This window comes from Bactrocera dorsalis, chromosome 1 (genome assembly GCF_023373825.1).
Source record: "Bactrocera dorsalis isolate Fly_Bdor chromosome 1, ASM2337382v1, whole genome shotgun sequence".
Classification (NCBI taxonomy): Eukaryota; Metazoa; Arthropoda; class Insecta; order Diptera; family Tephritidae; genus Bactrocera; species Bactrocera dorsalis.
Window position 1 is genome coordinate 113369274 of NC_064303.1, and position 13137 is coordinate 113382410.

Sequence of the window (13137 nt, forward strand, 5' to 3'; positions counted from 1 at the left end):
GCCATCGTTTTTCTCTAGACCACTTCTTTGCTATCTTTATTGCACCCACCGCATTATATCCAACCACCGCTTTGCCAAGCTCATCCATATTCTTCGAAAACTATACTCAAAAAGTATATATGCTTTGCTCTTTCAAAACAAAGAAACCTTGACCAAAGTTCCCTCCAATATGTCACCTTTCAGCCTTCTCTATTCTTAATTTATAGTCAAATTACTTTAATGACAGCAACAACTTAGCATACAGCGCAACCATTTTAAGTAGAGCACAAGGCATCCGCTGCGAAAATAACTTTTGACTTCCACGTTAGCCAATTTTCGCCCGCTTCCTACTTTCTGCTTCAACGTTTCAACCGCAAGCTAACGCAAATTCGCAATTCATCAATCCCGTGGACCTTACACGAAAGCTTTAATTTCCGCTACACCCGCTGTTGCGCAACGTACACACGCACACTACTCTCGCGACTTACTTCCTACATTCGCAAGTTTTAAAAATTTAATTTCATTGCCTCTGCTGCCTTTGCAAGCGCTGCTTTGATCCTCAGCCGCTTTTACATACTCCAATCTGAGAAAAGCGAATCACTGCAGCAGCTACAACGAAAACAACAAGCGGTTAAGTAAGCAACGGCGCATCGGCGAAGCAGCTTGTCAAAGGCAAAACATTATCAATCAATTTCAAAAGCCTGCAGAAAGCCACACCCGCCGCCTGACGTTCCAGCCAGCGCCTACTTGCGACCATCCTCGGGCATATTTTGCAAGGCGAAAAGGGGGTTGATGAAGCTCAGCGCTACCAGCAAGCATGTATATATTATATTAAGAGTAGGAAGAGTGTGGGTTTAAGTAAAAGTCAAAGGCAGAAATTAAATGGAAGAAAAACCCCGAAGACGCCTGTGAAAAAATGGAAATCACTCAAAGTCATTCCCTTTCATCATCTTTGAGTGACTTTTAATCGCAGAAAGGGTAAGTGCGTACCTGAACGCCCCCACACACACTTACTTACAAAAACACAAAGCAAGTGACACAGCTATAATCGTATTTGTTGTTTTTGTAGATGATCGCTCAAACTGGCGATGATGACTTTTCACAAATTTGTCGCACAACATCAATTTCAAGCCAAACCATGTAAACGGCACCGCTTAGCGCCAGGCGTCAGCGTCAATATGGCGCTAAATATATGCACACACACCCCTTCTCATAATTTGTCACGGAATCGTGGAATGATTTTTATGAAGGAGTAGCGGTTTCAGTAAGCAAATTGAAAATATTTTGCAAATTTCAAACCGTGAGGCTACAGTAGATGCAGTCTCCAAAATTTAAGGCTTTAGGAATTTAGGCCCAAAAAAAGCAACAAATTATCCAGTTTCCGTTATGGCAGCGGATTTTAATTTGATACTTTTGTTTGCGCCTCGGTGGAACAGTATAGATACTAACATCAGCTGTACAAAGACTAGGCGTATAGATCGCTGCATTATCGGGTTCACCACCCGTGTAGAGTTCTAAAGATGTATGTAATTCGGATCGCAGTGTCTTCTCAATAAAACGCACTGCTTTTTGTCTTCCTCTTCTATTACTATATTTTAATTCCATTTTCAACTTAACCCCATTAAATCAACTATTTTACGGCAGATCAAAGCCGATTTCAGTGTTGATTCCGAAAAATTTAATTTTCCCTTTATAATTGTTCAACTGATTTGCATTCACTTTTATCTCGATTCAATATTTAATTAAATTTCTGCTTAATCTTCGTAAGTAAATAAACAGCAACATCATTAACATGAAAATGTCAGGACCACATTCACCCTTACGAATGATGGCAACTGCTGGAGTCTCCACTTAGTTTGCTTGCCGCAGCTATCGAATTTTTATGCGAATTACTCGCTAACCGCGCAGACCAGACGACAGACAGATGCCCAGACAGTTATGTCGACCAGAACGCGCCACACCAACAACAACAACACCCTAATAAACGATTTACACAAGATGCACAGACAGACGCACATTCGGTAGCAACGGCAATAAGTGTCACATTAACGGCAAATTTAACCGCGTTCGCGTTTCTTTCAAGTGGTGTGCCTTTACTAGCGAGCACTGCAAGTGACCAGATGCATAATTGTTTCTCATAAATCGATTTTACAGGCGTTACGTGAAGCTTTTTTAGTCTACTTCGGAAAAATGTTTCGACTTAAGTACCTTAATTATACCCTGAACTAAATTGTAGAATTAAGTCTGGAAAAGAAAGAGTCAGAGAGTGTGTTCATCGGCCGTCCGCCTGTCCGCCTGTACATATACGAACCAGCTCCTCAGTTTTTGAGATGTCCATCCGAAATTTTACACTCGTCCTTTCATCACCAAGAAGCTGCTTACTTGTTGGAGCCGCCGATATCGAATCACTATAGCATTAAGCTGCCATACAAAAGGAACGTTTAGATTCAAGTGCTTGTATAGAAGACTTTTACATTTGAATTTAATATTTCTTCGCGAAATTTGACATGGGGTTATCTCCAAGGCAACGTGCAACCTCTGCAGAAATCGTTCAGATTACAACGCTATAGCACATAGCTGTCCTACAAACTCACCGATCAAAATTAAGCTCCTGTAAAACATATTTCGCAAATGTGAAGGGTATTGTAGCTTCGTTGCAACCGAAGTTAATGTTTTTTCGTGTTTTAAAATACAATGGCGTCGCAGTACAATGTCAAATTGTCTCACTTTACCCAAAAGCCTCGCGATTTTAATTTCCACTAAAGCTTCTTGTTTCCGCATCGATACATCAAAAACCAAATTACATTCGCCATTTCTATTTCTGCGACAATAATATTACCGTCTGACTAGTTTTGGCTGCCAAACAGACATTAATGACTTTACTACTCCTTTCTCTGAGGGAATTGGAAGCACGAAGTGTAGGCAAGAGGAGAGCTTTTATTTGCAATTATCAGAATACTTTATGCACTACGTTTGGGCGACGGCCAACATGTTAACACACATAGAAGCAATAAAATTTTATTTTTCAGCAAAATAAAGAGTCGAATTAAAACTAAGTGATATATGTTTATATTGTGGCTGATTTAGCTGCGCCCACTATAGTTGAGTAGCTTGATTTAACGAAAAATGGTAACAGGAAGCAGGACGAGTCACTTTATAAAGCTTTACTTTATGCGAATATACTTTTGTATATTTAAGCTAAAAAGTTATTTCCAAGTTGCATTGTTAAATATATAAAGCTTTTTACTGAAGTTAAAAAAAGCTTCAAGCGCTATTTGCTTTGAAAGCTTAAAATAATTACAGAAATACCAAAGCTTATAGCTAGCAATAAAGCTTTATTTAAAGAACTACGGAACTTTTGGTTACTTTGAATTCTTGCGTGAGTAAATTTTTGTAGGTAATTTGGAGAGTGTTACAATGTATATACTTATGTAATATATAAAGTCTCCAGAACATTCATGTCCTTGCTTTAAGCTTTCTTTGAGGTACTTCCTATATAAACACATAGCATCAGCAGGGTCAGAATCCGCTAAAAATATAAAAAGCTGTCAACAAATAAGTTGTGTTTCCATTTTCTTTTTCTTCAAACAATAAAATATCCCTTAATACTGTTTACAAGTTTCCCTCGACCAGTATCGAAACAACCTTCCTGCCATCTACATGTCATCGGTAAAATAACTTAAGCCTTTCAAGTATTTTATAGGATAGCTAATAGGCTGTTAGAGCCAGTCACTCGTTTATTCACACCTTACAGTAGTTTTCAAACTATTAGACGTATTAAAGTTTGGTTCATGCAGAACCTTGTAAATTCGAAATTGACGAAATATTATTAACATAACTCAGAATATATTTTTATTCTTCTAGAGCACTATTGGTTCATGCGCTGTCGATTGTAACAGACCCAGTGAGCTATTTGCCCTTAGTAAGGCTAGTCTCTTCCTAGCTTTTGGAGTTCTAACAGGCCATTGTCCTATCGGAGATGAAAGAAGACGAGATAGAAACACTTCCTTCTAGATTGTTTATCGTTTGCAAGGTCAAGGCTCAATTACTTGGGAGCTCACACTATCAGGTGTCCCAAAGAACTGGTGGGAATAGAAATAAACGCCAAGCAAATTTTTATTGGCTACAAGGCGCTTTGCAGACAAGAAAGATCGAAAACAGATGGTATCACAACGAACTGCATTCAGTAGTCCTGACGTGGCTACCGGATCAGCCATCGAATTTAACCTAACTTCTTCTTGTCTCTCTAGATTAATTGTTAAAACTGAATATAACCATATTGCAAGTAACTGTTCCTGATGATCGGTGATGAGTCGGTGATCAGCTCTACAATCGACGAAAAATGTTTCCCAGCAAGCAACAGGAAGCAGTCGCTGGTCGCCAGATCTGGAGAATACGCTGAACGCGGAAGCAATTCGAAGCCCAATTCCTGGATATTTGCCATCGTTTTTAATGACTTGTGACACGGTGCATTGGCCTGTTGAAACACCACTTCATTTTTCTTACAATGTGGCGTTTTCAGAGATTTGTCCTTCAAACGGTCCAATAACATTTTATAATAGCTCTTTTTGATGATCCTTCATATTCTAGGTAGTTAATAAAATTATTCCATAAGCATCCCAGCATACCGACGCTATATTCTTACCAGTCCACCGTTCCGTTTTCCCCCGGTTCAGTTCACTCTGTTGGCTATCGATTGGACTTCGGAGGAAGTGTTGGAGAGCCAAGCTTCATCCATTGTCTCATATCGACACAAAAACACGGTCTTATTACGCTTGACCATATCCAAATACTGATCCCAATTATTAACTCGTCGTTGTATTTGGTCAAAAATGAGATTGTGTGGCATCCACTTTGCATAGAGCTTTTTCATGCCCAAATATTAGTGATTCATATGATGTAAGCATGCAGTTGATATCTTTAAAGCTCCAGCTATCTGGAACAACTTCACCTTACGGTCATCCAAAATTATTTTGTGAACTTTTTTGATGTTTTCATCGGTGACAACCTCCTTTGGGCGTCCACTGCGTTCATCGCCTTCGGTGCTCTTTTGACTACGGCTAAACTTAACAAACCTGGCTGATTTTCCAGGAGCAGTGTCCGAAAATATGTCATCAAGCCAGATTTCTGCTTCAACTGTATTTTGCCCTTCAAAAAGCAATATTCTATCAATAGGTCAAATTCTTTTTTTCCAATATTTTTCAATAAAAAGGTTGCTTCACTCAAAATGGTGTAATTTACAAACTCATAATCCAACGGCTGTTCCATTTGTACACGCACCCTTTAAAGGTTAGGACTAACTAAAAATGATATGAATTTAATTCTTGTAGTTTCATCTATGTATCAGGCCGAGAACTTTTCAATTGACCTGTTATACATATTTAATTTTAAGCAGACGTTGGCATCATCATGTTGCCAGCCTTAGCAACATATTCACTCTATGTTGCTTGAATCATTCATTTCCCCGCATGAAATACAAAATTCATTTCGAGCTGCGCAAGTCACATAGTTAGGCAGGGGAAACAGAAACGAGTTGCATTTCCACAAAATTTCCTTCACATACATATTAGCCAACAACGGTTAGCCGTAGTAAGCGCTGGCTAGGCGTAGCATGTAGCACTTGGGAAATGTCGCTACAAATGCATGCAACTTGAAGGAAATGCGAGATTTACAAATTTTACATTTCAACTGTTTACAACTGAATCTAGGAACCTCAGCGGTGTTTCAGTCCGGCTGTGGCAGGATCTATCAAGCGTTAGTAAAAGTGTTTAAGAAGAGGTATCTACGAAAAATTAAGACAGACTTCGCAGCAAAATAAACTCATGTTCCAATACGCTTTTTTTGATGAAAGTCAAAATCTGAAAGCATAACTACACTGCTCTATTTTTGCATGTAAAATATCAGAAATACTTCTAACAAACAATGGGATTTACTTCTCATACAAGAAGAATAAATAACACACACTTTTGTGGAAAAATATACATTTTTCTTCACAAATCGACTCTTGACCAGAGATTAAATTTTTAGTAAACAAACAGCTTACATATGAGTTCAAGAGCACTTTTGGCTCTGCCGTTGTTTGCTAATAGAGTTCATTAACCTTTTCTTAATCCAATTAGACTGCATCCACTTTACTTGAATGCAGTGTGTTGTGTCTTCTGGCATATTTAAATGTGCGTGTTGCATAAAGGCGCTTGTTTGTTGATCTTGGCACCCACTGATAATTCCAGCTTGCGTAAATATTTTCGTAAATATTCAAAAATGCAACCCGATCCAGCATTTAAACACAAAATCCAGCTATACATACCAACTAAGTATATATGTAGATGTGTGTATGTGTGTGCTGCGACTGCGAGTAAACAAAATATTTGCAATGGAGCTATTCAGTCAACAAGGTGAAATCCTATTTTGTATTATGCTCCGACCTAAAGACAATTGCGTCCATCAACTGTCAGCCGGCTTGCCATTTGACATCAGTTGCACCTTTCATGCCATTCAGGCGTTCAAATGCCATTTGGCAGTTTAGCAGCACAAACAAGTATATCCCCGGTGGCAGGCAGGCATCCGAAGAACTCGGCAGCTAATGAAATGTCTCCTTAGTCGAAAGGCTTGACTTAACAGCTCTGCGACCAAGCGCACACACACATACTAACGTACATATGTATGTATATATTTGATATACGACTTATACATAACTGTATGTGCCAAGAACAAATGTGTGTGTAATGTCTGTGCAAATTGCCAACGAACAGAATTCAAGACATAAAACAAAAGCATGTCGGCACAAAAAAAGAGAAGAAAGAAGAGGAAGCAATGACAAAAACAGCATAAATCCATTCACAAGGTGTTAAGAAGACTGAGCAAAATTCTTATCACAAGTTGGCATTTGGATTGAGTTTTCATGCTACGACAAGAACAACTATCCACCGGCTGCTCGCTTGCGTGGCAGGGTGAAAAGATTCCCAGTTTAGATGACGGCACTTTTGTTCTCCATTTAACATAATCGCCGGTCACAGGCAAGCGTTGCCACAAATCATTTGAATATTTAATTAAGGTGGTTGTTGTTGTTGTTGTGGAGGTATTTGCAGCATTTGCGGTAGTTATTTCAAATAATGAGCTATTCACACAGTGGCACACAAACTGTGTGGCTAAATGCTTGATCTTCGCAACTGTGATTGCTGCTTTGTGCTGGTGGTGGTGCCAGTGAACATAGCCACAAGGTGTATGGTCGCAAAAGCTGCAATCAGACTCAGAAACTCAGGGTACATAAATGACTCCGAGTCTGGGTACTCAATGATGGCACACTTTGATTTTATTTTCAAATGCTTGAATTACTAGATCGCCCAGGTTAACTCTCGCGGCCGTTTCTATGATCACATACCTTCGAGGGAGGCATGTGAGGGAAGGACTTACTAGAGGACAGGGACGTTGCACTTTTTGGTGGATGGGTCAAATTTGCGCGGAGAGTTGGTGAGGAGTATAGAGTTGGGAGCTTTTTATAAGCTTCAGTTAAAGGCGTCCTGTAGCGTCTTCCAAGCATATTGGCTGCTATAAAAGTAGCAATGGATCTAATACTCCATAACGCCGGTTCCTTCTGTTGGTGACTATCCACTCCCATAGTAAGGCCGCGATATTAGCGATGAATTCACTGACTGTGCGAACAATATCTAGATTCCTTATCCCTTGCATTGAGCTATTTTATGATTAGACTGGTTTGGCGTCTAGCCACAGCGATATTGAAGGAAACTGTAAGTTTGCTGAGCTGAGCTCGGACAGGTAATTCATTCTCAATAACTGCGGAATGGGAACGTGTAGGAGCTTCATTGTCATCTTGTGGTTTACTACTGGACTGTTTCGTCTCAGACCAGCTCAGCAAGTGTTAGTCAACTACCAGCAGCTGTGCAGTCAATTGGTCCAATTTATTCGTGGTAAATCGAAAGAGGTCTAGAAAGCCCTTCGCTTTCAACATGGTTCACCATTAAGATTTAATATTTTACCAGATGCTTGCTACACCAGATGTTTGGAAGAAGGTGAGACACAATCACCTCAACCTTCCTCCTCGAATGTACCGATTTTCCAAGATTGAGGCAAAAGCATCTCAGTTTTCATACAGGGTTTGTCCGGAAAGTAATAGGACTTTCAAAGAAAACTCCATCTGCGTCGATGCAGCGCTGACAGTGCGATTTCCAAACATTGAAGGAGTCAGGCATTCTCTGGAATGGCCTTGAGAGCCGAGGTGCAGGCTGCTTAGATCTCCTCTGTCTCTCTTGCCTTTCATCGACCTATGCTCTAACGAACGCTGCATTCGCCTTGCACCACTCACAAAAACTCGTCGCGCGAAAATGTTTGTCCTGACTCTCCAGGTGCTAGGAGACAACTGACGCGTTAGCTAGGAACACCGAATCCAGTCGGTGCGCACACTTCGAAGTTCAGTCGCGGCGGAAGAAAATCAGTCCTATTACTTTCCGGACAAACAAAGGCCTCAATATACAGTCTAAGTGTGAATCCTCCGCCATGCTGTGGAATCAGACATCTAATCTAACCTAACCTAACCACCTCACCTCCAAAATAACCCAAAAATCAATATTTACAATTTTTGAAAAGAAATACATAGATAATGAAAAGTGCAAAGGGTACCCCTGTGGGTACCCCTGTGATCGCTGCACAACTCGTTGCACGGAAAAGCGTAATTTACACAATTGAAATCACATAAAGATATTAACTGGCAAATTCTATTGCGTCGCGTGAACGTGTTAATATGAATCAGCAGCTGCAGTTTGTATAGGAAAGACGCGTAAAATTTATCGCATTCGCACAGAAAAATATTTGCTATTTTTAAGGAAGTGAGAAATGCCTTTTTTATATTCCGCTTTATTGCTTTCGTAGTTTTTTCGCTAACCGCTGCTTTTATGCGCCTTTTTCTATCCACAATGCTAACGGTACAAATAACTAACCCTCTATGCCACCAACTCACTATGCGCTTACCGATAAAATTTCCTTTGCTGCCTTCCGTTGCCATCGTCACACAAACAAACATATGAATGAATGTGGCGAATGCACGCCGATATGTGGATACCTGTTTTTGTGTTTGGCGGTGCCACGTTTTCGTTTCATTGAATTTCAAATGTGCAACGTCAATAGATGCTGCACCATGCAACCTTGGCTGTGGCTAAGAACATGCGCCTGTTTGTGTGTGTATGTGTGAATGGCTGTGCGTTATAGCTCCCCAATCATGGCTGCCGCATGCGGTTGCCAAAGGCAGCGGTGAGCGCGAACGATCGGACTGTGTGAGCTGTGAAAATCGCATAACAAAGTTGGATGCTGCCACACACAAGTTAGCGCAGTTATACGTTTCGTGCCACATTGTGGCGATATATCGAATCGAAATCGAAAATTCGCGTCGATTTGTTGTGGAAAGGAATTTGATTTCCCTCCGCTTTTTTGCTCACCTCCATATTTTTCTCTGGTGCGCATGTGTGTGTGTGTTTTAATGCGTGATTGTATAGTTTTGGTGGGTGCAGTTGCAACAAAGCATGGAAAAAAATTACAATGAAATTGAAGTCGGCTATAAAAATCGTTTGGCCTACCGGCTGTGGTTTCCAATAGAAATCGGACCAAAAAAGGCAAACTAAAATTTCACAACGGAAAAAGCCAAATCAAATATCTATCTGCGGTTATTGCCAGGGGCAATGCATGTGCAACATAACTTTAAACGCACATTTGAGAGCACAAAATATTTGGACAAAGGTCTGCTTTTGACAGGAAATTCAGAAACAAATCGGATTTCTGCAGTCTGCTTGAGGATATTTTAGACCAAACTGTCAGAGGAAAACCGCTTGACCACACCGACTGTTTCATGAAAGGGTGTAATGGATACAAACCAATTCAACGGTTACTAAGATTTTTGTTCACAGCAGACTACACTTAAAAAGCAATTAAAGCCATTTTACACGTAACACCCGTGCACATTACTGGCAGGTGCGTTGCTGCGAAGTGCGCTCTACGACTCCCAAAGATGAGTATAGGAAAGGGTCCAAACAAAGACATGCGTGTCCTCTTTTTCTGTGCTCGCATACCGACGAAGTATGTGTGGATGCGGGGAGTCGCTGGAGAAGAGACACAGTGAGCTTTTTCATGGAAGAAGCTTGGAGTCGTAGTAAGAAACTCTCCGTCAATCTTAGCTTTAGGCTATCGGTAGCTTTCAGTTAGAAACTGTGAGCTCAAAGCTAGTCAAGGTGAGTCTATCCTCACTAGAAAGAGCATCAAGCTACTTCATCATCAAACTCATTTGGGTCCCTGATCGCTGGAAACTGCAATATCTGGTAATAGAATGTATTTAAATTTCCCGAAAGCAGATTGTGTAGTAATTTTCATAGGCCTGCGACGCATAGCGACAAAAATGTCTTTGGAATTTTTGGAAATTCATTATTTCTTCTATTTTCTTAATATTCAATTTAGTAAAATTTAATGCAAATACTTAAATAGAGTTTTTTCTTGCAGCAGACATACGATCACACCGACCCACCATATACTCACGGATGATTGCAAGTGCCACAGCTTTAAGGTACAGCGTTCTGCCGCATATTTAGGTCTCTAATGTGCCTTTAACGCCCACGCCAACAGTGCAAAGATCAGCAGTTCTTTTGCTGCCACCGACACTTCTGTGGCCGTCACCATCTTCGTCGACAGCGCAATAATCTTGGGCATGCTCTTGTATACCTTTCATCAAGCGCAGCATATTGCCGAAATTGCAGCGCTCTCTTGCTTTGAGAGCTCCACAAAATCCTGCCAAAATGTGAAAAAGCGGCGAGCACCTGTCACCTGCGGCCAACATGCGGTGGCCCAATGAAGCGTGGTAAGACGTTACAAGGCACGGTTGGCTGGCGGATAATGGGAACACAGAAGGAGCGGAAGTGCAGCTTCTTTGTCTCGTGCATAGCCTGCCTTTGAACCGAATGTACTCGTACGTGCAGTCATGTGGCGTTTAGTAAATGAATATGCCCATATGGAGTCGTGCATAAAACACAAAGAGAAAAAACTAAATGTCTCTGATTAAAACATTGCTCTGTTTAATTTAAAACTCTCTACTTTGTGCACTAAAAGCGGCTACTAATCACGGACTGTAAAGCTCTTAATTAAATTTTCCACATATTATGCGGGTTGTTATGGACACTCGGACCTTCATACATACAGATATGTCAAAAGTCACAATTGCCTTTTTCTCAAACTTTTATGGCCATAGGTAGTTACCGCGTACACTCACACATTCGTTAATATATGTATGCTGAAGAGGAGTCCGTTAGTGAAAACTAGTCAAGAATTAGTACGAACCATCACTCTACCTGCCGTTGGAAATCATCTCAAACTTTACTTCTTGCTCTCAATATACACCCGTAAGTAATATATCTAAGTTCGAGTGGCGCTTTCACTCAATTCGGCATTAACTCCTTTGACAACTGTCTTTTGCGCTTTCAGCTGCGATTGAATAAACTCAGAGGACGAAAGTTTTCTCATCTTCGTCAGCTCGTCACTACTAAGTTTTGGTAACACGCGTAAGTTTAAATTACATACTCGCTTGCATGCTGGCTGAAGTGTACGATAACTTTCGAAGCCACACTCAGCAGTGATGGAACGGCAATTAGACAGAACCAAAAGTTCTTAAATTTAATTAATAAACGGACTCCACTGTGTATTATTTTTAAAAGGGGAGACATCTAAATGCTGTAAGCGTCTCTTTCTTCAAATGAGTTCTATGATATTTTTATGGCTGAAAATATTGTATATGTATATGCAATATATTGGTATATTTTATAAATGTGTTAAATGTATGTTAGTACTTACTTCCTAACACTTTGGACGAAACACTCCAGCTTAGGTACCTAACCTGTGCAGAAAAACCCATCAATCAAATGGGGTTCAACGCTAGGGTAACAGTAACGGTAACTGCATTAGCGGCAGCAACAAAAAACTGTCACTCACAGTTCAACGAAGCAGACATCCCAGCGGCGCTAACAGACAGTAATGGAAAGAGTGAGCGAAATACAGCAATGTCAATATGTATTGCCAGCATTTTTCAAAAGCTTTTAGAAAACAGCGTTCAAAAACAAAAATACAAATAGGAAAGTGTTCAGCTAGCAATCAATTCGAAAATAAATGGAAGGTAGCTTTAGGAAATGTCATTTCAAATATGAGATGAGGGATTGCGCGATTTTATCACGTAACTCAAAGTCGTGTTTAATTATATATACATACATATATTTCGTAAATATGTTGCCTTGTACCAAAATTTTGACTTAAGGAAGTGAGATGCAAGAGCTTGCGCTGAAGACCGATTCAATGGCAGACCAACACGACTACATTTTATTGCATCGACTTGAGGCTATGATTCTTCCTTTTCTTTGCTGGCATCGACACGGCTTTCGCGGTTATAGCCGAGTTAACAACAACGCGCCAGTCGTTTCCTCTTTCCCCATTTGGCGCCAATTCGCGATACCAAGTGCCACCGGCTGAATCGAAGATCTACAAAGTTGGAGTGTTCTCTTCACGTACAGCTCATCGTTTTATCGACTACGATATTTGTCGTTGCCAATCTACAAAGGTCATAGTTTTTCCGCAAAACCTTTCTCTCGAACACTTATAAGATGCACCATATAGCAGGACGAGAATGATGAGGGACTTGTAGAGTCTGGTGTTTGTTCTTCAGGAGAGGACTTATCTTATCAAAGTAGAACCTGTTGGCAAGAGTGATTCTGTGTTGGATTTCAAGGCTGAGACTTTGATTACATATGTATGTAAATCAGAAGCGAAGAGCGAATATTGTGAGGAAGATGTGGAAACCTTACTCTAGGTCAACTAACGTAAAGAATGAGCTAATTTGAAAAATATTGTATTTCAAAATAAATACCGTTATATCTGAACGTTCCATTTATATTTTCTAAAAATTTCGTCGGAGCAAATGAAAGTCCCCTCTAACCTCCTTGAACTCACACACTGTGCGGATGCAATGAGTGCGCAAAACCCTGCTACACTTTTATTAATATTGTCAGTGCCGGAGTGCAGCTAAGTGTTCTTTCCGCCACTTTTCATTTATGCCACTGAGGGAGTAGTATTTTCTATATTTTTTTTTATTTTGCCTTGCGCCAAAAGTGGGGTTTGTAA